Source organism: Vicugna pacos, chromosome 6 (genome assembly GCF_048564905.1).
Source record: "Vicugna pacos chromosome 6, VicPac4, whole genome shotgun sequence".
Lineage (NCBI taxonomy): Eukaryota > Metazoa > Chordata > Mammalia > Artiodactyla > Camelidae > Vicugna > Vicugna pacos.
The window spans coordinates 54,223,432-54,248,035 of NC_132992.1; the positions used below are offsets into that span (position 1 = coordinate 54,223,432).

General features: G+C 42.8%; 1 long non-coding RNA gene across 1 annotated transcript; it reads right to left on the bottom strand.

Moving 5' to 3' along the window:
- Window positions 1–7,278: 7,278 nt before the first annotated feature.
- LOC140697126 (uncharacterized) lies at window positions 7,279–16,990 on the bottom strand. The gene is made up of 2 exons (XR_012073953.1): window positions 16,853–16,990; window positions 7,279–8,069 (listed from the first exon to the last, which is right to left on the bottom strand). It is a non-coding gene; the product is annotated as an uncharacterized lncRNA (long non-coding RNA).
- Between the last annotated feature and the right edge of the window lie 7,614 nt (window positions 16,991–24,604).

Sequence of the window (24,604 nt, forward strand, 5' to 3'; positions counted from 1 at the left end):
TTCCTACTTTGAAGAAGGGTCTCACCATCCACCCAGAATGTCTGCATCCCCAGTCTATCCTTGGATGAGGTCACAATCACCTCTAAAAGGATTGCAACAGGTTTCTAACTCCTTTTGCTGTCTCCAGCCTCTACTCCCCTGCCCTTCTGCCCATTCTCTGCACTTGAGCCAGACTGAACTTTCTAAAATGCAAAATCTGATTGCATCACTCTGGCTCCTCCAAGATTTGTCAGTCTCTTTTCTTGGCTCTTTGTATCAAGTTCACATTCTTTAAAATGCTCTATGAGACCTTACAGAATCAGGTTCCTATTTTGTTTTTTGTTTGGTTGGTTTTTTAGATTTTAATGAGGGAGGAGGGGAGGTAATTAGGTTGATATATTTATTTTTCTAATGGAGGTACTAGGGATTGAACCCAGGACCTTGTGCATGCTAAGCATGCACTCTACCACTGACCCATACCCTACCCCACTGGCTCTTGTTTCTTGTCCAGTCTTCTCTCTTGACATTTTTCAACCACTTCACCTGATCTCCTTTGCTCAATGACCTGCTCGGAGCAAACCACTTTCATTAGTTCCTCTCCTCTCCAAGCTGTTTTCTTTGCTAGAAACAGGGTTCCCTTCCCTTTTCACAAGGCCACTTTTTATTTATCCTTCAGTTTCAGCTCTGGGAAGCCTTCTGGGACCTCCAGAATCAATGGTCTTGCTCCTATCCTCCCATGGCTCTGTGTGCCTAACTCTGCATGTCTCCATCTGCACCAGGTGTTTTCTTGTCTGTACCTCCTTTCCCACACAAAACTATGGGGCAGAGGCTTCCCTGTCCTCTGTTTCATCCACACATAGAGTGTGGGAAGCACACTGTGACAATCTTTTGAATAGATTACATCTGATGCTGTTTGACGCCTACATCTGTGCTTTCATGGTACCCTGTGAACAGATCAGAGGCCAAGAGAAGTGTGGCCATTTCCTTCTTCTTTTACAGAATGGATCTGCAGGCTGTTGTCAGAGCTACCTTGATCTGTCGATCATGTATTCATTCAGTAAATTCATCCAATGAACACTATGGAGGGCCGGAAATATTTCATATGCTGGGTACAGCAATAAACAGAACAATACAAATCCTTGCCCATGTGGAGTCAAATTTAACAGGAAATTATGTGGCCACCAGCCTCCTCTTCCTCAGCAGACCTCCCCGAGACCACCCTGCCATTCTGCTGGAATCCTCCCTGACGGCTGATGAGTCCTGCTGGTTTAGGTCATCATGTTTCATAATCATGCTTCTCGCTTCTGTTTCATTTTTCATTTAAACTTTTGACTATGGAAGATTTCAAACATATACAAAAGTAGAGAGAACAGGGTAATGAACCCCCATATACCTAACACATCACCACACGGCCAGGCTGTCTCATTTATACTGCCCACACACTTTCCCACTGCCCACGGGATTAGTTTAAAGCAAAACCAGACATCCAGTCATTTCATCCATAAACCCTTTCCGAAGGAAGAGGGTTTTTATGTGGACTTGGTGGAGAGTGGATAGGTCCCAGATAGGTGGAGAGGAAGGACTGTGGCATCCTAAGTGGGAATGAAAGTACAAGGAAATGTTTGGGCAGGAAATGAAAACTGTGTACATACAGGCGGGAGGAAATGATGCTGAATGAAAGAGTTTGGACAGATCAGGTGGAAATAAAATGATGAAAAGTTTCAAACACCATCCTGAGGATGTGGGTTCCCACAGAGAAGGTTCAGTTAGATAATCATACAAGGTTTTAGATGTGCTCTGAGTCAAGCAGTGTTTGAGTGCGACCCCTCTGGGGTGGGAGCAGACTCAGAGGACCCAAGGGGAAAAATGAATAGAGGATGGAAGAGCATAGAGGGCCATTATTATAATCCAGCCCAACAAAGGCCCAGACCCATGGTAGAAATGAAGAGGAGGGATGAGCTAGGGTGCATTTTAAAGACTGAAAGAGAAGAATTCATTGCCTGGCTCACTGGAGCAGTTAAGGAAAGAACAAAGGATGGCTACGAGGCTCAGAGTCTAGGCAGCTTGGAGACTGAAAGCATCATTTAAAAAGTGAAAGAAAATGGGAAGAAGAATCTCTTTAGGAGATTATGAGTTTTATTTTGGATTTAATAATGGGGTGTCCAAGTATAAACATCTGGGAGTCTGCTGGAGATGCAGGATTGGAACTTGGCGAAAGTGACAGAGCAGGTTTCCATTTATTCATATAAAACTGAGAGTTGATATCAGTTTTATGTGTGAAAGATGGAAACAAAGAGGGAGAGAGGAGGTGAAGGTAGAGGAAGGGAAAGGGAGGAGAGGAGAGAACAGGGGAAGGCAGGGTGGAGGAAAAACAAGGGAAGGAGAGACAAAGAGAGGAAAAGGAGCAAGTCAGGAGGAGGAAGAATCATGGCTAAGACAGAAAAAAAGGTAAAAGCACCAGGACCATAAAACAATCTCGGAAGTCAAAGAGCAGCGCCTTTCTAAAAAGAAAAATTGTGGTCGCAGTGAGACTCTGGTGGTTGGAAAGCCCACTGAATATGCATGATGTCATGCACTGTACATTCACAACGCACACAAGGCCACATTCAATCTGCTGACCTTGAGGGCAGAGCACAAGGCGCACTTGTCCCCCAGCCCCTGCCTCTGAAGAGAAGTCTGTACAGGGAGAGTTTTCATCCTTAATCAGGCCACTTGTTAGCTGTGCTGTGAAATCGGCTAGTTTTCAGAACCTGAAACATTCACTTCTGCCTATGGTCACTGTAGTCAGTAGACGGTGAGGAAGAGGCTAGGGAGAAACGTGGGACCCCAGTTTGGTGTCAGGGATGAAGTGACAAAGCCAGGACTGACCAGTGGAGAAGAGCCAACGTAGCTCAGGAGGAGCGAGCCACGTCCCCACTTGCAGGGTGACTCGAACAGGGCTTCCCTACGCAATGTGGGCGCCTCTTTTAGTCACTTCAGGAAAAATAAAGCTAATACATAACCTGGTAAGACAAACTGAAGTCCTGTAAATCACATCCGTCTCGGGAGACTTTGTCATGGCCTGCCTTAGGTGGCATGGCGAATACAAACAGAAGGGAGATGGTTCTGAAAAAAGAGGAGTTGGGATTTGCCTGCATATTACTAGAATCGTATGGAAGAGATGATTGGGTTCTAGAAAATTGGTGGTGCCAATGTGGAGAGAAATGGAACTAAATAGAGGAGATTGTTACTTCATTAGCTTACTTTGTTCACTAGAATATTCTTTTGGAAATGTCCAGTTTCCTTTTTTTCTCTTATTCTATGTTTACCAGGAATTATTTTTCCTATTGTTTTTTAAACCATGCTTACTTAGAGATGACTAAGATTTTAATTATTCACCAAGAATTCATCTTTTTCTTTATTTTCTAAAATCTTTAATAATAGAAAATTTCAAACTTAGAAGTACAAAGAATAGTATAATGAAATCATGTGCACCTATTATCTAGTTTCACCAATTTATCAGCAGTTTTAAAAAATCTATTCTTCTTGGATTTCCAGTCAAGATGGCGGAGTGGTAGGACCATGAGCTTGCCTCTCCTTGCGACTGCAATGAAACCACAACTGAATGCTAAACAACCATCGAAAAAAGACTGGAACCTAGCTAAAACGATCTTCTGCAACTAGAAACATAAAGAAGGAACCACAGCAGGATGGTGGGAGGGGCGTGCTCGCGATATAATTGGGCCCCATACCCCCCGGGTGGGCAACCCACAAGCTGGAGATTTGTTAAGTCACAGAGGCCCTCCCACAGGAGTGAGAGCTCTAAGCCCCACGTCAGGCTCCCCAGCTCGGGTCCCAGTATTGGGAAGAGAAGGAGAACCCAGAACATCTGGTTTTGAAGGTCAGGGGGGCTTGGCTCCAGAAGCTTCATGGGCCTGGGGGAAACAGAGTCTCCATTCACTTCAGAAGCATGCACCAGGTCCAAGGCAGAGGCAGTGATTTCATAGGAACATGGGCCAGACCTGCCTGCTGGATTTGGAGGGTCTCCTGGGGACGTGGGGGATGGCTGCAGCTCACCCAGGGGACATAAAAGTTGGTGGTGGACATTCCACAAGTGTTCATCTACATGAACTCTCCTGGAGGCTGACATCTTGATTGGATCATTAGCACCAAGACCAAGCCCCACCCAACAGCCTGTAGGGAAGCCTCAGGCCAAACAACATACAGGCTGAGAACACAGCCCCACCCATCAGCAGACCTCCTAAGCCACAAAGGCCTCTAGACACAGCCCTACCCACCAGAGGTCCACGACCAAGCTTCACCCAGCAGTGGGCAGGCACTGGCTCCTCCTGCCAGGAAACCTGCATAAGCCTCTAGTCCAGCCTCATCCACCAGGGGCAGATGCCAGAAATAAGAAAACAATAATCCCAAAGCCTGTGGAAGGAACCCACAAACTCATAGAAAGATAGATGATATGAGGCAGCAAAGGAATATCTCCCAGGCCAAGGCACAACATAAAATCCCAGAAGAAGTAAGTGATGAGGAGATAGGTAACTTCTCTGAGAAAGAGTTTAAAGTAATGATGGCCAAGGTGTTCAGAGAACTCAAGAGGAGTATAGATGCACAGAGTGAAGTTTTTAGCAAAGAGTTGGAAAATATAAAGAATACCCAAACAGAGTTGCAGAATAAAATCACTGAAATAAATAATACACTGGAAGGAACCAAGAATAGACTAAATGAGGTGGAAGAGTGGATCAGTGAGCTAGAAGACAAATTGGTGGAAATCACTACTTCAAAACAGAAAACAGGAAAAAGAATAAAAAGGAATGAGGATAGTTTAAGAGAACTCTGGGATAACATGAAGTGCTCTAATATTTGCATTATACGGGTCCCAGAAAGAGAAGAGAGAGAGAAAGGACCTGATAAAATTTTTGGAGAGAGAATAACTGAAAACTTCCCCAATTTGGGAAAGGAAACAGTCATCCAAATCCTGGAAGCCCAGAGAGTACCACACAGGCTCAACCCAAAGAGGAACACACCAAGGCACATAGTCATCAAATTGACAACAATTAAGGATAAGGAGAAAATATTAAAATTAGCAAGAGAAAAGCAACGAATAACATACAAGGGAACTGCCATAAGGTTATCAGCTGATTTTTCAGCAGAAACTCTACAGGCCAGAAGGGAGGGGCGTGATATATTTAAAGTGATGAAAGGGGGAAACTTACAACCAAGAATCCTCTATCCAGCAAGGCTCTCGTTCAGACTTGATGGAGAAATCAGAAGCTTCATAGATAAATGAAAGCTAAAAGATTTCAGCACCACCAAACCAACATTACAACAAATGTTAAAGAAACTTCTCTAGTCATCAAACCATAAGAAAAGAGAACAAAAAGAATAAAGAGAGAGAGGAAAAAAAAGAGACCTACAAAATATTGCTTTGGCTGTTTGGGGTCTTTTGAGATTCCTTTTAAGTTGTGGAGCTGTTTGTTCTAGTTCTGTGAGGAACGTCTGAGGAATGTCTCTAGTATTCTGATGGGGGTTGCCTTGGCTCTGTGGGTTGCTTTGGGTAGTTTGGCCATTTTGATAGTGCTGATTCTTCTAATCCAAGAGCACTAGAAATCCTTCTATTTCTTTGTGTCATTTCAGTTTTCAGAGTATAGGTAACCTCCTTGGTTAAGTTTATTTCTAGGTATTTTGTTGTTTTTGATGTAATGGAAATGTCTCTGCCAGTTATAAAATTCTGTTTTTTGAAGTGAAAAAAAAGTGAATTAAGGGCCAAAAATGGCAAAATATCCTCCTTTTTTATGGGTGATTTGTATTCCATTATGTGTGTGTGTATAATCTCCATTATCTATTCAACTATTGATGTGCACTTAGGATGCTTCCATATCTTGGCAATTACAAATGATGTTGCTGTTAATAGCAGGGTGTATGTATCTTTTTGAGTTAATTCTTATTTTGGGGTTGGCTTTATTCCTTTGATAACTATGTAAGTTTAAAAAGCTAAATCTCTAAACATTCTTAGAAACAATGAACAGTACATATATGTAAATTAAAAGATATATGTGCAGTAAAAAAAAAAAAAGATCTAGCAAGCCATGAAAGACATATAAGAAACTTAAAAGATGTATTACCAAATGAAAGAAGCCAGTCTGAAAAGGCTACAAACTGTATGACTCCAACCAAATGATATTCTGGAAAAGGCAAAGCTACAGAAACAATAAAAAGATCATGGTTTCCAGGGGTTTGGGGAGAGGGAGGGAGGGAGGGAGGGAGGGATGAATAAACGGAGCACAAGGGATTTTTAAGGGCAATGAAATTATCTGTATGATACTATAGGGGTTACATATCATTATGTGTTTGTCAAAACCCATAGAATGTACAACATTGAGAGTGAACACTAATGTAAATTATGAAAAAGAAAAAAAAAACTAATTCCTGAGACAAATTAATGCTAAAGCGTTTGGAAAAAAGAGTAGAAACCGTCAGTGGAGTTACAGAAGGAAAGGCCAGTGAGTTCATAAAAAAAACAGAAACCAACAACAAAAACAATTACAAAAATGGTAGAGTGTATTGAACTGGAATCTATATCATGGAAGCATTTCAAAGAGAAAGAGAGACTGACTGTGTCAAAAAAAGCCAATAAAATGTGGATTGAGAAATCTTTTTTTCCTGTGATAGAACTGTTCTAAAATGGGATTGTGAGGGAGACACAACTCTGCACATTTACACACACAAAAACCAAAGAATTTTGTATTTAAATGAGTAAATTTATGGCATGTAAATTATACCTCAATAAGTCTCTTTCAAAATGAAGGACTGTTTAGCAATATCTACCCAACACGCTGCTCCCAGGTATTTGTCTCACAGGGTAAATGAAAACAGATATTTAGAACAATGATGCGTGCTTATATATACAAAAATATTTATTAATAATAACCCACACTTGAACTAACTCAAATGTCCATTATTAAGAGAATGGATTAATATTTTGTGATATAATCTTACAAGGTCAAATTATTGAGCCCTACAAACAGAATGAATGGCATATTCCAACAAAAACATGTAGCTCTAAAAAAATTACTTAGAGCAAAAAAGACAGACATCAAAGTATACATTGTGATTTTTTTCATTTTTATCAAGTTCAAACTGATGGATGCATGTCGTGAGAGTGTGTATTTCAACTGAAATGTGACAGAGGGTATATATTCTGTGTTAATGGATGTGATTCAAACATACGGTTCATACACTGACTTTTCCGATACTGTCGAGGGCTAGGAATTTGAAAGATTTGTGAAATCATAAACTCTACATTGACACATTTCACTATTATTTTTATTCACTATATTTATTACACAAAAAGAAAGAGGTAAGAAAAAGTTACCATTAGACAATAATGGAGAAAATGACATTTTAGTTACAACCCTCTCCTCTGACAACCCCCCCACCACTGACACTGACCAGAGAACTGACCTATCCAGGATGTCAGTTGCTGGTTGGGTTCCAGGCAGAATGTTGTGGCGTCCCCTGTGGCCTGTTGTAGCTGGTGGATTCACAGTAACTGGGCAGAGCCCTGTGGTGGCTCAGTGCCATGGAGGGGCTGCTGTCCTCTGTGGAGCTTGGCTTTGGGCTGATCCTTAGGAAGCTGTGCGGTCTTGGTTTTGCTGCTGCCCAATGGCCTGTGTTCTCAGCTCATGTTCCAGAGCCTCCACTGGGAGACAGTGTTGCGTCTGCCTGTCCTCAGCTTATTGCTGGGTGTCTTACTTACTTTCAGACTTATTTGGTCTGTTAGAAGTCAGCTTAACGGAAGACATGAAAAGCACCTGGCAAAAACACTGGCTGCACAGACTGATGAGAAATGTCACCTCATCGACCAGCTTTGTATGGCTAAACAGGAGTGTGCCAGGATGGAGGCAACTTTAAAGAGTGCCAGGCTAGAGAAGGAGCCAGTAAGTACACCCAGCCTCGCTGACACTTACAGAAAGTTGACGATGGTCAACCTGAACTCAAGGAAGGATATCAATTTTCTCGTCCAAGAACTGAAGACAGAGAGATCCCTGCAGTCTATACGAGAAGCGATGGCAGAGACGCTGAAAGTGCTCAAGTTCCTGGAAGAGGTCATGAGAATCAGCACATCACAAGGGGCTTTTACACACCAGCCAGGGGACCAAGCACCAAGTCCTGAAGGCCCCTTTCCCAGGAGTGGGCCCTCATATTAAAGCTGTGCTGTTCCCTCCCCTCCACTCAGGCCTCCCAAACTGCCAGGCTACACTCACTCACTGAGTCAGATCCCCACCTGAGTGGCACTGAGGCCAGTGGAGGGAGGGCAAGGCCCTCCTCTGGACCAGAGTTCCTCCAACTTCGCCAGTGAGCACAGCAGTGAGCTCCTTCGTGGTCAGCATCCCTCATCTAAAATATACTGGAATTCCCAGAACACACCACGAAGCATGGGACTTTTTTTTTATATTCAGCAAATATTTAGATTATCTCTTATTAGTTGTGAAAGAAATGTTGTAATTGAGACTGCTCTTCTACTTAGTTTGAATCTGTACTAAGCCTCATTTCTCAAGACAGTTTGGGTAACTATTATATATCAGCAATGTAAGTGAAGTGTATATATAGTTCTTCTGTGTACAAATAATGCATTATAATTTGAAAATATATGCAATTTGTCAATATAAACTTTTAGATGGCCATAGCATTTATTTCTAGAGTTTAATTCTGAAACCATAAGTTTAGAGACTTTTTTTACCTGAGTATGTATAGTTTTTAAAAAAATAGATGAAATTTTTAAAGATGAAGTTAAATTGTACTCTTAGAAGAAACTTTTATCATTTAATTTTTATATTCTGCTATAACAATATCCATAATAAAAAATTAACTTGATAAATTAAAAAAAATCTTTTCTTCTCCCCTCTATCCTTTTTTTTTCTTTTCCTAGGGTATTTTAAAGCAAATCTCAGACACCATATTAACTCATCGGAAATACTTGGTTATGCATCTTTTACTGTTAAGAGGTTTAAAAAATGGAGATCGTGCCATTTTGATAAATATACAGCTTAAAATAATTCCTTTATAAAATTGAATACTAACTCTATCTTCAAACTTCCCTGGTTATCTCAGATGTATTTTATAATAAGTTCATTCCAATCAGGATCCAAACAAGGTTCATACCTTGGATTTGGTCATTGTATTTTTAAAAATATCTTTTATTCTCTAAAAATCCATCCCTCTATTTTTTATGCCATCATTTTTTGTTTTGAAGAAACTAGCTCATTTGGTTTATAGAATCTCTCATTCAGGATTTGACTTACTGCATCTTAGTGGTTTTGTTTAAGGTATTCTTTTTCCTTCTTGTTTTCTCTAACCTGATAGCTAAACCCACTGGCTTGATAAGACTCCAGTTTGACATTTTTAGGCTAGAATACTTCCTAAGTGGCAGTGTGCTTTTCCTGTTGCAGGACGTCATTATATAGTCCAGTTGCTTTACTTTTAATGATACAAAGATTGACCCGTGGATTCAGGTGTCTAGTATTTCCATTATGAAGTTCTTCGTTGACTTTTAACCTAGTTGTTTTAGCAAACATTGATAATTGTTGCCTAGAGCCACTATTTTGTCAGAGGTTGCAAAATATTGATTTTATAATTCCATCATTCCTTCTGCATTCACCGGTTGAATTATTTTATGAACAATTTTTCCCCATCAACAATTTGGTTACCCTGAAATACAGTACAAAAAGGAAAGGTAGGATAAAATCCTTGATATTTCCCTTTTCAATCATTTTTGAGTAATGATCTGGTGTCCTAGCGACCTTCAAAGATGACCAGGGAGCTATTTTTTAAATCATTATAAACTCACGAATTTTTAGTTATCTGATGTGTTCTCATTCTGTTTCATGTTCAAATTGCCCCATCTTTGGCCAGTGGGAGCCTCTTAAGGATGGCTAGTCATATATTCTTAAGTTTTTACAGCTGAAATGATATGATATTTGGGATTTGCTTTAATACACTGTAGGGAAAAAAGTAGAAATAATAAAGCTATGTGGGTTCACCATACTTTCCTCTCTATTTTTTGTGTGTTTGAAAATGACTTTAATAACTTAAGGTTTTAAAAAAAAAGACTTTATTTAGAAACACTAAAGAGGACCCATAAATAAATGGAGAGGCATTTAAAGATGCCTTAAAAGTAATTAATTAATTACAGGAGCACAAGAAAGCAAGAGAGAATCCAACCCAAATCTCATGCCTCAGGGTCCAGCAAACAGCAGGATGTGCCTGAAAATTCCCCCAAAGCTTCAGTTCTGGGCCTGGACTGGGCTCCAGATGGCCCTTGACCCTTGGGCCTCCCTGGCCTGGAACAGCAGTATCCGCTCCCAGCCTGCTGGTCAGAGGTCCTTTGTGTGGCACGTGCAGCCTCATAATTCGTAGAGCCCTTTTGTACACGCGTGAATAGTTGGTTACATTCTCTGCATTTTTATGCAGATGACCCTGCACAGGGTGGAGGCTGGGGGCTGGGGCAGCTGATCAGGAAATCACCACGGGCAGCTCTGGAAAGAAACCTCCCTCGGGAACACCACAGGAAACCTGCAGAAGCTCACATCCCTTCTGGTTTGCTCCTACTCCAAGGCTGCAAGCATCAGCCATGCCGCAGTGTTCCTTTCTCCAGCTTCTGTCTCCCCCACCAGCTGCCATTTCCTCTCACTCCCTCTGCTCCCACCCAGGCTACGGAGGACTTCATTCCTTTTAGAGAACTCCTGGTGTTTCCTGGCGGCTGATGATGATTCATTTTTACTCCCTGGAATCTTCTCCATGGCCAGATCATTGTTTCCCATATCCTTCCCACCCCCCCAGGAAAGAACAAAAGGCAATATTTGGTCTTCTGGCTGGAGTCTATGCTAGATCATCACATCCCATACATGGCTTGTGCTGAGGGTTCCTCTAGCTCCCTTCCATTTCACAAAGCATTTTGAGATAAGCTCTAACAGTGGGACACATTCGCTTTCCGGTTGAAGTGATGCATTATATGATTCATCTGTTCCCAAAGATTTCCAGTTATAGTCATGAAATCTGGCCTCTACCCCTAAAACAAACCCTTGTGTTTATAAGAAGTAACCTAAGAAACCCACACATTTTCAGAGCCGAAATCATGCTTCCATCCCATGAGTTTGTAAATTCCGCAAGATAAAATTTTCTGTTACAAATCAACCATGCTTAAAAAGTTGGTAGAGTTGAAATAAGTTCTAAATAAGACATGTTTGAATAAGTTCTCACCCAAGAATTTATTTTTCTTACTTTTACCCCAAACTATCCAAATCAATGGGACCTTCAATTGTATCTGATTTCACGTTGAGGTCCCAAATGCAGTTATACCCATTTTAGAAAGGTAAAGGTTGGGGGCCGGAGGGTAGAGCTCACTGGTGGAGTGCACGCTTTGCAAGCACGAGGTCCTGGGTTCAATCCCCAGTATCTCTCCATTAAATAAATAAATGAATAAGCCTAATTACCTCCTCCCCTAAATTTTTTTTCATTAAAATTAAAAAAAAAGAAAGAAAAGAGAAGGATGAAAAATTGATGTAAGCCATCCAGGATTAGATTTGCAGGGCAGGGCAATTAAGAGTCTCAGAATCAAAGAATGTTAGGGGTAGACAAATGTCAGCCAGCCAGCATCTACCCTCTCCTTTTACAGGTGAGAAAACTGAAGTCCAGAGAGCAGTCATATTTTGCCTGAGGTCACAGAGGTAGTACGTGAAAATGAGCTCAAAACCAGGGTTACCACAGAAGACCCCAAAGCCACTCTCTCACTCCGGTCAACTCCTGAAGAGCCCTCCTGACTGGTCTCCACCTCCTCCCTGGTCTCTTCGCCTCCCTTCCACCTGTCCTCCGCACGGCTACCTGCCACAGCCACCTTCTCTACAGCACTCCTCTGATCATGTCTCTCCTGGCTCAGAATGGCTCAGTCATTCTTGGCTGTTCCCAGTGACTTTTCAGTTGTATCACATCACACCCACGTGCCCTTCCCAGACCACTGGAAAAGCAGCTGCTCCCTAAGCAAGCTTTGTGCTTACCTTTATCTTCCCCAATGCCCAGAAGATTCTTCCTCTTTATCTTTACCAGGCGAAGTCCTACCCCCTTTCAGAGCATCAGTTCAGATGTCACTGCTTGTGCAATTCCTTCATCAACTCTCCTAAATGAAACCTATTTCCCCCTCTTTGTCCTCCTGCACTGTATACTGCGGACCTCTACTTTAGTAGCTTTCACATTCCACCTCCTGGTGTAATTCTGTAGTTAATTATGAACATTCTGCTTCTTCCCATAGTTTATATATTCCTTTAAGTCAAAGACCAGATCTCAGTTACAGCCCCAGCAGAGTTCTTTGCTCAGAGTAAACATTAAAAACTTTTTATTCAAATGAATATAACAAAACAGAAATAAACTCACAGATACAGAGAACAAACTAGAGGTTACCAGTGAGGAGAGGGAAGCAGGGAGGGGCAAGATAGGAGTAGTGGATTAAGAGGTACAAATTACTGTGTATAAAATAAATAAGCTACAAGGATATATTGTACAGCACAGGGAACATAGCCAATGTTATAGTAACTTTAAATGGAGCATAACCTATAAAAATATTGAATCACTATGTTGTACACTTGAAACTATTATAAATCAACTATACTTCAATAAAAATTTAAAAAATTTTTATTAAATTGGGGTTTAATCCATCATCTTTAGAAACCCAACAGCATTTAGACATGCAGTTCTAAAGAGCTGGGTTTAAGTGTTTTATATATTTCTATCCTTGACGTTCTTCGTTATACTGAAGGACATTTCCATCTCCTACAATGAATCTTGGATGAAAATAAGGAAGACTGTTTCCTTTGCTGTTTACCTAGATCACACTCAGCAAAACAAGTTCAACTAAACATATATTTGTTGAACACTTATAACAATTGCCAATCATCCCTGTCTGTGATTAAAGAAAGTTACAACAGGCTAATAGCTTAAGGAACTACCTTTCATTAGGAATCAGAAGACCTTAGGTCTACTTCAGACTATACCAAATTTCCATCAGTGAGACCTTGGACAAATCACGTAATCTCTGTTCATCTTGCCCATCAGTAAAAAGGGCTGTTTATAAAAGGTGGTTCCTTCATGGACATGGATGCTACCCATCCAGCAACAAGGTCATAGACCAATTCTGTAAACATACAGTATGAGTTAAAGCACTGGTTCTCAAACTGTAGTCCCCATAGCATCTACTGGGAACTTGATAGAAGTTCCCGGGCCCCACCCTGAGTGACTGAGTCAGAAACGCTGGCTCCTTGGCCTGGGGAACGCTGGGTTCTGGTTCTCCTCTTCAAGTGGAAGGTGGTGATGGTCCTGTGGGAGGCTATTTTGGGGTCGTTCCTTCCTGTCCTAACAGCTCATCATCCAGGCAGACTAGAATGATCTCCCCCATCACGTTTAAACAGTTCTGCTTACCAAAGGCACCATAGGACAATCACACCCACCCTACTTGTCTCACAGAGGTGAGGCCCTGTCTGAGGTTCAGAAGACAAAATGATTGTGAAAATACTTTGCAAACTGAAAGGGGCCATACAAATGTAAATACTGTTAAAGATGCCAAGTGTCTGGGGGGGGGGGGGTTGTGTAAACGAGGAAAACAGAAAAAAATGGACGAGACAATATAAACTACTTAGCTTCTGAAGAAACCATCATTTTGATTGTATACATAGCTTTCCTCCCTTGATTTTATCTGTTTGTCCGTTTATACTTGAAATAAAGATATACCAAATGGATAGCGTGAAGACACAGCAATTGAAAAGGAAGCTCAGTCGCCACGACCAGTGACTTGCTACTTCACTTGCTTTTGCAAAGAGATGAAAACCTCTAGCGCCCTCTTGAGGATTTAACTGGAAGGAGCACGGCGTTTGATTCTGAAGCAAATAGTTTTACCCCCCTATTCCCACAACTCCCTGTCACTTGAGTACGGAATTTGAATTTCTTCCCTCCCTCCTCTAACAAACCACCTGTGGGAATTACTTTCCAGGGGGAGCAGTATAATAGGGTGGCAAACGACCCTGAATCAGAAAGCCGGAGTTTTAGTTAGGTTTCTGCTATTTACTGTACGGCTGCAGGTAAATCCCGTCTTGACCTCATTTTCTTCAGGGTATGAGTGGACCATCTGATATTCGTTAACTACAGAACGTTTACAGTAGGAGGTGATATCACCTCACTGCTGGTAGCAAAGCATAGTAGCCAAGTAAAATTATCTTGGCTAAGGTCTGGTGTTTTCTAAAGAAGATAGTTTGTAGACAGAGAAGGAAGCCATGTTTATCTGGAGAAATTAAACAGCAAGGGAACAAAATCAAGACACCGATTTCCTTATGTGTATTCAGAACACAGCAGAATTAGTTGTTAGTGATTACTGGAGTCTCATATCTGCTCCTGCGTTTAGCCTGTTGTGAGATACTGTTTTGCTTGAAGCAAGTGAAGAAATCCAGCCTCACATGGATAAGTAGTTGAAAATGAGAAAGAGATTTCAATAACTTTTCAGATGCTTCTGGCTATAGAGTGTTTATACTACATCAAACTGCCAAAATGTTTGTTTCTTAAAGATTAGTAACAATAAGGACTCTGAAGACATACCAACGAACTTTTTTCACTCTGTGACATTAAAATCCAGTGATCTATCCTGCGCTTTGAATGTATCTTTTACTCATACATAGGGTAAAATAGCGGTTCACTGAGTTACGCAGATCTTCAATATTTTGTCACATTTCATCGTGCAATATCAAAATTCATTAATAGCACCACCAAATTCACCAGAAAAGTGTTCAAATATAGAGAACTTAAGGAGCTAACTGTGGTAGTTACAAAATTTCCAGATTTCTAATTTTCACTTGAAAGCTCAAATGTTAACTGTTGGCACAAATACTGATAGTTGATTTCCTTAAAGGGATAAGTTCCCCTTATTTTTGAGAAAATATCTTCCAGATACTGAAGTCTGAAAAATCATAATAAAAAATTTTTTTTAATTGAAGTATAGCCAGTTTACAATGTTGTGTCAATGTATGTTTTCAGTCATACATATGCATACATGTATTTATTCCTTTTCATATTGAAAAACCATAATTTGTTTGCCAGACTTCTTTAAAGTAAAAATGGTGTTCCCCAAAAAGGGACTGTTGTTCAGGTTATACAAATGCTTTTCTTCAAGATGACCTTTCTACTCTGACATTCAGTAGAACCGCTTTCTGCATACTCCCGTTTCGTCACACTTGATATTAAAAGGACATGAATTCAAAGGTCAAGATTTAATGAAATGAGTAATTTTACTACTTGATCAAGGACATTCTTAGGTGAAAGTGGCACTTTTTTTTTTTATTGCTATTGCAAACATGTGATGATGAGGAATACGACTACGAATAGTTTGGTACCACCATCCTGATTCATGTTAAGGTGCCAGCAGTTTTAACCACCATCGTTTTTGCACCACTGATACAGACATCAACCCAGGGGAAAAGGCAAAGAATGTCTTGGTATTTGTCTGACAATAGTTTGAATTCATGGGGCTGCCTGACCCTCAGAAAGCTGGGAACCATGCTTTGAGAATTACTTAGGTAGACAACTTTCCTGCCTCAAAGACTGCACTGTGAGCTCCTCTGAAACCTCCCGTTGAGAGACTAAGCCAGAAGCCTACGAGAGAAAAACCAGGGACGTCTCATCTCCAGTCGACAAGGAGCCTTCCGAGGACAACTTTTATCCTCTTCTGCCCTCTAGTGGTAGATCATCAATACTGCAGCTGGTTACACCGCTCTACGTGGAGCAAAGGAGGAATATGGTTTCCTCGTTGATGTAAGCAGTGGCATTATTTTACAGCTACACTTCCTGAATTCACATTCAAGACAGAAGTGGTGTTAATCCTTTAGTGACTAAGACCCAGGAGAAGAAGTTGTCATGGTGATAAAGGCTGAGGAGAGGGTCTCTGGTGAAAATAACTGGTGCCCACTTAATTCTCGGTGGATATGGAATATATTCCTGCTACCTCTCTTCTTCCAGTGGCCCGAGGGCTTGGCTGCCTGTATCAGTGAAAACCTTTGCTCCCTTCCACTGAGGAACAAACTATAATCCCAGAGTTTTCCTCTTACTTTTCTATCCCCAAAGCAAGCTTTTTTTTTTTTTAAATGGGTTTTAAGGGTCTTCATGCATCGTAATGAAGGGGCAGTGGACCAGGGATTACAAAGGCTTCCTCTGTGCCCCATTCTGTTTTCCCTGGGTTCTCATGGAGAAAGACAAAATCCCCGCCCAGAGGGTCTAACACGGCCCTCTTCACACTTCAGGATGAGCTGGCAGATCTGGGTACTTGAGAGAAACCTGCAAGCCAGGGTTACCAGAGGCGTCCGTGTACCACACGTGCCCTGAGGGGAAACGGGGGTCGGGGAGGAGGCAGAACCCGGGTCCGGCGGCCCAGGAGGCGGAGAAAGAAGCAGAGCCTGAGGTTTATACCCTTTCCGTCCCCCAGCTACCCCGTGGTGAGGTAAGAACTACAGCGGAGATGAGCTGTGTTCCACGCAGCTCCAAGGAAGTGGGGGAGAAAAAAGGGAAGAAATGCCCCCCGGGGTGGGGGGTTGGGGGTGGATTTGCTCTGCGGACTCCGGGCGGCCGGTCCTGCGCGGTTATCCATGGGCAAGGGACGCAGAAGGACATGGAAACCCAGAACTCTCTGTGAGGCTGAGCTAGGGGAGGAGGGATTAAATAATGAGAGCGAGAAGGGAGGACAACCGGAGTCCTTTGTCACAAACTGGAATTCATCTCACCGAACGTGAATTCTTCCCATTTAGGCTACTGTCGACGGCAGAAAGTGGGGTCAGAGGACATCCCAACTTCTTACCGAGCTCTTCCGTCCCGTCTCCAGGTGGTCCCGACGTGTTTTCCTACCGCGACTTCCGGCTCCAGCCCACCCGGAAATGCTCTAGCAAACAACTTGCTTTTCCCTAAATGAATCAATTCGTCGGTCTCCAGGACCGGCCTCCGCTGCTCCACAGCCACTAAAGAGCGCCCCCTGGTGGCGCTCTCTCCTCTCACCCATCAGATCCCAAATGCGAGGTCCGTGACTGCCTAAGGCTGGGCCGCCTTGCGCCTACCGGAGTTTTTCACGCAGCGCTCTACCTTGCATACTCGTATTGGTCTGTCTCTGCCCTACTGTAAGCACTATGGGGGCCGGGACTCTCTCTACACCCCCATTGTCCTCTGAGCTCCCAGCAGTGTCTGCAGATAGCAGACAAACTATGAAAACTTGAGTGTTCTAGGCTCCAGCTTTGACCATAAACTCTTAAATCACCTGAGTACCCATTCTTCTGAGGAATTCTTCTGCTTCATGACAGCTCAACATTTCGCCTTCCCTGAAGTCTTCCTTCCCATCCCCACTAATACCTGGTCCTTCCTCTGTGGCTATAAGCCCCACTATTGGTGCTGATGGTAGCATACATCCACCTGGCTTGCAAGAGATTTATTTCTTTGTATATACATCTTCCCCACTGGAGTTCAAGCCCTTTAAAGGCAAATGCCTCTCTAAGCCCTATTCCTTCATAGTTTACCTTGCAAAGAAGTCACTGTAAAATATACATTAATTTCATGTTTCCTGGGAAGGAAAACCAAGCTTTGCTCTTGGAAACAAGGACATTGGAGTGATTGGCAGGGGCATGGGTTGGGCAGGTTGAACTTGAGTGATGTAATATCAGGCACCACCTTGGGTTGTAATTTTCAAACAGGATTTGACCCATAAAAGATATTAAAAGTGAATTTTGCTAAATTAATCTATTTATTCACTGACTTTCATCGTAATGTCAGAGATGCATTCAGGTGGAAAACACTCTTGTCTCAAGGTGGAGAGGAGCCTTGGCATAGTAGAAAATGCACAGATTTTAAAATTAGATGAACTTGAGTTTGAATCTCACCTCTGCTCCTTATTCCCTGGACAAGTTACTTAACCTAATAATTGTGATCAGGTTGGCAGAGAGATCGGGCATAGGTGGAATTATTATTATTAATTTTTTATAAGCAGTGAACAGACAAAAGTGTTCTATAAGTCGTAAAACACAAAATTGGAGGATACCCAGAACTTAGGGATAGATTCAAATAGCATCTGTCACTAGTATATCTGGAGTACTCTTTCAATTACAGAGAGGAAAACTGAATTCCAATAGGTTAAGCAAAAAAGAGAACTATTAAATCACAAGTCAGAGGCACCCAGGTGTGCTTCCAGTTTCAGGCACATCTAGATCCAGAGGGCCATGTGATCTCCTCGGACATCTGACTTGCTCTCTGCACCCTGGCCGGGCTCCCTCCATAGCCTGGGTGAGAATACTGTCAGCAGCCCAGCTGCTCATCCTGTGAGCTAAGCAAATCCAGAAGGAAGCAGAACAAGACTCTGTAGCCTGGGCTGAGGAGGGACCTGGTTAGAACCGCATGCGATGGGGAAGGGCCATTTTCCAAAGCCAAGCTGGGTGGTTTTACCAGTGGAAGAAAGCAAACACGGTCCAGCCAAAAGCAAGAGATGTACACCACAACCAGCGTGAATTAATTATGTTATGTGGCCTTATTATTCCCATTTTACAGTCATGTAAGGGGAACTGAAAAAAGTAGTTCACCATCTCTTATATTAAGTAACTATATATTAACTTATGTAATCATAGCATCTGCCTTGCTTAGTAACTCTATTGTTTGACACTAAGATTAAAGGCAGCAAATAAAGTATGCCAGAATGTTCTATCTTCTTCTCTCCCAATACCTTGGAGGTCACCAACTCTTCCATGCCTTTCCTAACAAATACATCATTCATTTGAATTATGGTTATAATGACATATATTGAGTTTACTGTGCGCAACTGCTGTGCTAAATGCTTTACACAGATTATCTCCTTTCATCCTCCCTACTCCACTATGAGGGAGGCACTATTATCTCCTTAATTCAGATGAAGACGGAGAGGTACATAAAAGTGAAGTCCACTGCCCAAGGGATTGGAATCAGGATTCTACCCCAGGGCTTCCCATACAAGAGCTTGCCCTCCTGACCACTACCACACCTGCACGTGACCCCAGGCACGTTATACCATTTATAACAGATTGCACATATTTCTTTACCCGTTAGTCTTCAGCACTGAGCAGAGCCACTGAGCAAGGCAGATGCTATGTTAGTATAAGTTAATAGACACTTAGTATAAGTGATGCCTTATCATGCCCCCTTCCATGACTGCAAAACGCCAGTTATCACGTTGGGTTGTGGAAGAATTAAACAAGGCAATATTTGTAAAGTAGTTGGGATGGTGCCTGACACACTGCAAGTTATTATAATTATTAGTGGTGGTATCATCTTCACCACTATCAAGCTAATCAGTTATGCTTGAGCCCAGCTGTCCTGGGCAGGGAGGACCTGGGTAAGAAGGGATGTCTGTGTGGAACAAGTCTCCTTCTGCAGACCCTTAGATCTACAAGACAGACACCTACACATCTGGTGTTCCTTTTTTGTTTTCTCAAGGAAGGTTCACCACAGCCTGCATGCTCCAGGAGATACTGGATAGGTGTTCCAGAAAAGCCAGACTTGAGGGTTGGGGAGTCAGGTCTTGCTTGAGAAAGCGGGTGAGCAGTGTTTGCTGGTCCATGTTCAGTGCTGTGAGCCGGAGGTGAGACCTGAGGGGAGACTCCTCCCGGGACAGCACCTCCCATCTCCTCAGTCTCCCTGGCACTGCTTGAAATGCCATCCATGAGTGGCTTATCTGAGTCAGTGAGAAGGACTGCTAGAAAGGCAGGAGTTAGGTACATCATGGAGAAGTGTTTTTGAGTCAGGCACTGTGTCCGATACAAGGCTTCTTGACAGTCTGGTGGAACTTTCTCAGATAATGCTTTTTTAATACATTTTTAAAAACAGAGATTGCAAAGGAAAGCAATGATATTGAAATATAGCTGAAATTTTAATACAATATATGTGCTTCTTTATTAACTCAGCTACTTTCATTTCAAATTAGTGATAAGGGCTATGGTCTTTCAAGATGTCTGCAACATTATAAAGTGCCATGCAAATCTCTGCTTCCTGAGATGAGGAATCACAGGTTCTGCTCTAATTACTGGGATGTGTTGCCTAGGCTTGTAATGGAAGGAAATGCTTGATTTCAGTTTAAGGTTAATGAAAAGAAGTAAATATTTTCTTATTCAGGTGAAGGAACCTTTACATTTATCTCTCCAAAGAGTTCAGCTCCGTAGGTTAAAAACAATATAAAAAATCAATATGAAAAAGAATATATGTATGTATTTCTCTAAGACCTCAAATTGAGAATTTACTTCAAGAGCCTGATGTTTAGAAAATGGGAACTTGGGCAGGGGCTGGGTATAGCTTAGTGGTAGAGCACATGTTTAGTTTGCATGTGGTCCTGGGTTCAACCCCCAGTACCTCTATAAGAAGAAGGAGGAGGAGGAGGAGGGGAAAGAAAGAAAGAAAATGGGAACTTGGGTGGGAAAGGATGGAGAGGGGGACCTCACATTTTACGAAGCCAAAGACACTGGAAAGGCTTAATGAGGATGCAAGCTCTGCCTCCAGAGACTGATTCAGCACGTCTGGCGGTAAGGTAGCATTAAGCCCAGGTTCATCTGACCCCAGACCCTGGGATTCCCGTCAATACACCTGACCATCCACAGACAGGATCAGGGCCGGGATACTACCAGGGAAACTAGCATTCTGTGATGTTGAGAAAATTGCGGAAGACATGGCTGATATGAGAGTTGGGCTTTGCATCCGGGACTCCTGAGCCATAAGCCCAGTGCTGCACCAGCAGAGGGCCATAAAAGAGAGACCAAAGACTGGCTGACAGTTTTACAGCCTAGCCTATGGCCGGCCTGGCCCTGTCTCCTACCACCATCACCCCAAAGGTCACAGCTGTCCTTCTACCATGAGGCAAGAAGCTCAGCTATTCTGGATGCTGTATGCCTTCCTGAGGGGGAAACAGGCATGAGTCTGTACCCAGAAGACTACAGTTAGCCCGTACCAATCGTTTTCACAGGGAACATCCCTATGCCTTGCTGGGTGCAATTTGTGACGCAATTACTAGGCTGTGATGGACACTGAAGCACGGTCCTCATGGGATTCCCAAGGCTCCCACCAGTGGGGTGTTCAGGAGGTCCCATCAGTCAGCTCTCGATTCATTTCCTTCCTAAGACATTACAAGAGCTGACACACCAGCCTCTTCTCCCCTCACCACTTCTGCTTCACACCCTGGATGCTCAGCCGCTGACTGCCCCTTATATGGTTTATATTGACTTGTTAATCTTTCAGAAATGTTGTTTCAAGTTTTTATTTATGTATTCCCTTGAGGAAACTAAAGGGCAGGCATCAAAGCTCTGCTAATCTTTTCCGATCTTCCACCGCTCTCACCTCTGATGTCAGCAGCAGTGGGCATGTTTGACTCTATTTCTCAAGGCTCCAAGTTCCTGCACTCAGCCCCATCCTGGTTCCGATCCCTTCTCTCCACGGCTGCCCCACCTCTGGTGCAGGCTCCTCCTCCCTGTTGCGCCTGCCTGCAAGGGTGTCCCCTTTCAGTCCTAGCTTCTTTGCTTCACTGATCTCTGCCGGAGCTCTGTTCAGGGGACACCTGGCAGATGACAAAAGTCAAGGCCAAGGTCAAGGCCCTAGGAAGGTCTTCAGAATTGCCCTCCTTGCCCAGAAGTTATGTCTGGCCCTGGGGCACTGACAGGGGCCTGGACTAGTCTGGAAAGACTATGGCTCGTGGGACAGTCTACAACAAGTTACCAGGCTCATGGTGGCGCCTCTGTCATTTCCACAGTAGGGATCTGCCTGGCAACCCTTAAACCAGTGACCCTCCCAGGTCCTTCTGGACTTGCTGCCCTTCCCACATAGAACCATGCTACTTGGCAGCCTTTAGGTGGTCTCCTGCCTCCCTGCCTCTCCTCCCACCCATTTACTTTGTGGGGATGGAAAGAATAATGAGATTGAGGGCAGAATCCTGGGGTCCAGCTCTGGACTGACCACCAATTTCTCACCAGTGATATAAGAGGTGGGTCAATGTCATCTCTAGGACCCCGTGAACTGGGGTAAGTCTCATCACCTTACCCACCTTCAGAATCGAGAGCTGTTAGGGCAGAGCCTCAGCAGACCTTGGCTAAAGGATGATGGAATTTCGTGGCTGAAGGTCTCCCAATGGAGGAGATGGAAAAGCTGGGTGAGCACTTTTATTGGGTGGCATAAAAACTCTATAAGCACTTAGAAATCAAGAGAGCCTACAATTGACCAAAAGAGCTATGGGACCCAGAGAAAAATTTGCCTTCCCCTTGCCAATGCTGGTGGAAGCAGTGGGAACACCTGAACAAACATAATTACAATAACGTCCAATGTTTGCAAGACAATCATTTGTGAGAAGGGAACAGCCCACACCCGTTAGGTCTCTGTGGTTAGACTCCATGCCTAAGAATTTGATCCTGGATTATACTAAAGAACAACTGTAGTTTCAAAGCTTCTGCCAGTTCTTTGTATTTCTTTCATGATAAAGTCACAGGGCAAATAGTGTCTTATTTTGCTGAGCCAAAAATAAATTCTTATACTTGCAGAGTCAGGACAAAACCTCATCTGGAATGGTGGGAGAGAGACATAATACTTCACATGAATTTGTAAGTTCTCAGATAACTGGATAAAAAAAAAATGGAGGGAGCAGTTCAAACGACATGCAGAAGAGGGTAGGTAGGGTCAAAGGGATATTTTCTGTAGCAGGATGGTAAATGAGTAAAAAAAATATATATATATCGTGCAATACAAATGTTCAACTGTTGTTTCCTTCTTTGAGGTGCAGTTAACCGGCCTTACCTCATTATTTTTGGAAGTGGTTATAACAGGCAACAATCTGCTGTGACTGGAAGTGAAGAGGGGTGGTCCCCAGGGTGGAACAGAGCCCTGCAAGAAAAGACAGCAGCTGAAGAAGGGATGATCACGAATAAGAAATAGTTGAGACTTAGGAGTGAACAGGAGGGTGAGGTCAAAGATACAGAAGAGAGAGAAAAACTGGCAGAAGAGGTTCCTGAGGAGATGCAGGTCTTAGAACCCACGGTATCAAGGAAGTATTCACGGTGACCGGGAGGAAGGGCCCTCTCTTTCTGCAGTTTCTGTCTCAGCAATTAGCGCTACCCATCTGAAGCCATCCCCACCTTCAGGCGTCCACACAGGGCACCCGATCTGACACACCATTTTTCAGACTTCTCCATTACTATTTACCCCCTCATCCCTTAGTTAAAATGCCTGTCATGTCCCAGTCTCCCAAAGACTTTATTTGACATGCTCCCCACGATGTCAACCAGCTGAAAATAAAGTATCCTAGGACACGCTGTGCAGTATGGTGGCTACTGGCTACGTGCGGCGACGGAGCCCTTGAAATGGAGCTAGTCTGAGGTGAGGCGTGTGAAATGCACACCAAATGGTGAGATTTGGTCTGGAAAAAAGTGTAAACGATCTCATTAGTAATATATTGACTAATACTGAAATGATCATGTTTGGGGTATATTGGTTTAAATAATGTGTATTATTGAAATGAATTTCACCCATTTCTTTTTACCTTTTTAAATGAAGCTACTAGAACATTTAAATTATGCATGTCACTCACATTATATTTCTTCTGGAAAGCAATAGTCTAGACGAATGGATAATTCCATTTGTACTGGACTGGATGTACCGGTTACAGTGCCGACCCGACCTCAGCCCCTTCCATGGGGACGTGCGGGGGCGGGTGTTCTAGGTCCTGTAACCCCACTCTTCCCCCTCTGGCCACTTCCTCCAGCAGCTTCCTGAGAAAGCGTGCAGGACAGGTGGTATTTTGAGTGTTTGCAAACCTAAAAGACTTTCATTTTGCCCACACGTTTGTTTCATGTTAGATAGTTGAATTTTGAAAACATTGCTACTTTGTCATTTACCTGCCGACATGGTTATTTTGAAGGTCGATACTTTTCTGATTGCCAGTCCCTGGTGTGTGAGTTGTTGTCAGTCGTGGCTGTTTTCCCCGCCTGTTGCAGGCTCTTCTCTTCATCAGCGTCGTGGCGTTGGAGTTTGGCGCAGGTCTTTCGTGTGTTTGTGTGTGCCGGACATTTCCGGGGCCATTTCAGTGGGGAAGCTCATGTCCTTCATTCTCATATCTTCACTGGGTAATTTTCACCCCCTTTATTTTCTCTGTTCTTCTTTGGTTGTTGAAATGCTTTGACTCAACTATTGAACTTTCATTTTTGTATTTTTGTTTCCTTTCGTCCGTTCCTTTAAACATTTTATTTTATATTCTGAAAAAAATTTCTCAGTTTTATCTTCCAACCGATCTATTGAATGTTGAATAATCAATATTTTCAGTCCCCTTTTCTAATTGTTTCTTCTTTCATAGATGCAATATCTTCTTTTACCTTTCTGAAGGTAGGAATTATAGGTTGTTGGGGGGTTTTTTTGTTCTTGTTTTCTTCTGTTCTCTGCATTACTGTTTCTCCTAAGTTTTTTCTTTCTTTTCTGTTTGTCTGTTTTGATATTTTTGATGGCGTGTTGTTTCACAAACCTCAGAAGCTTCCTGGGTAAAATCTGAAATCAACCCCTGTACATGGAGGGCAAAGAGACA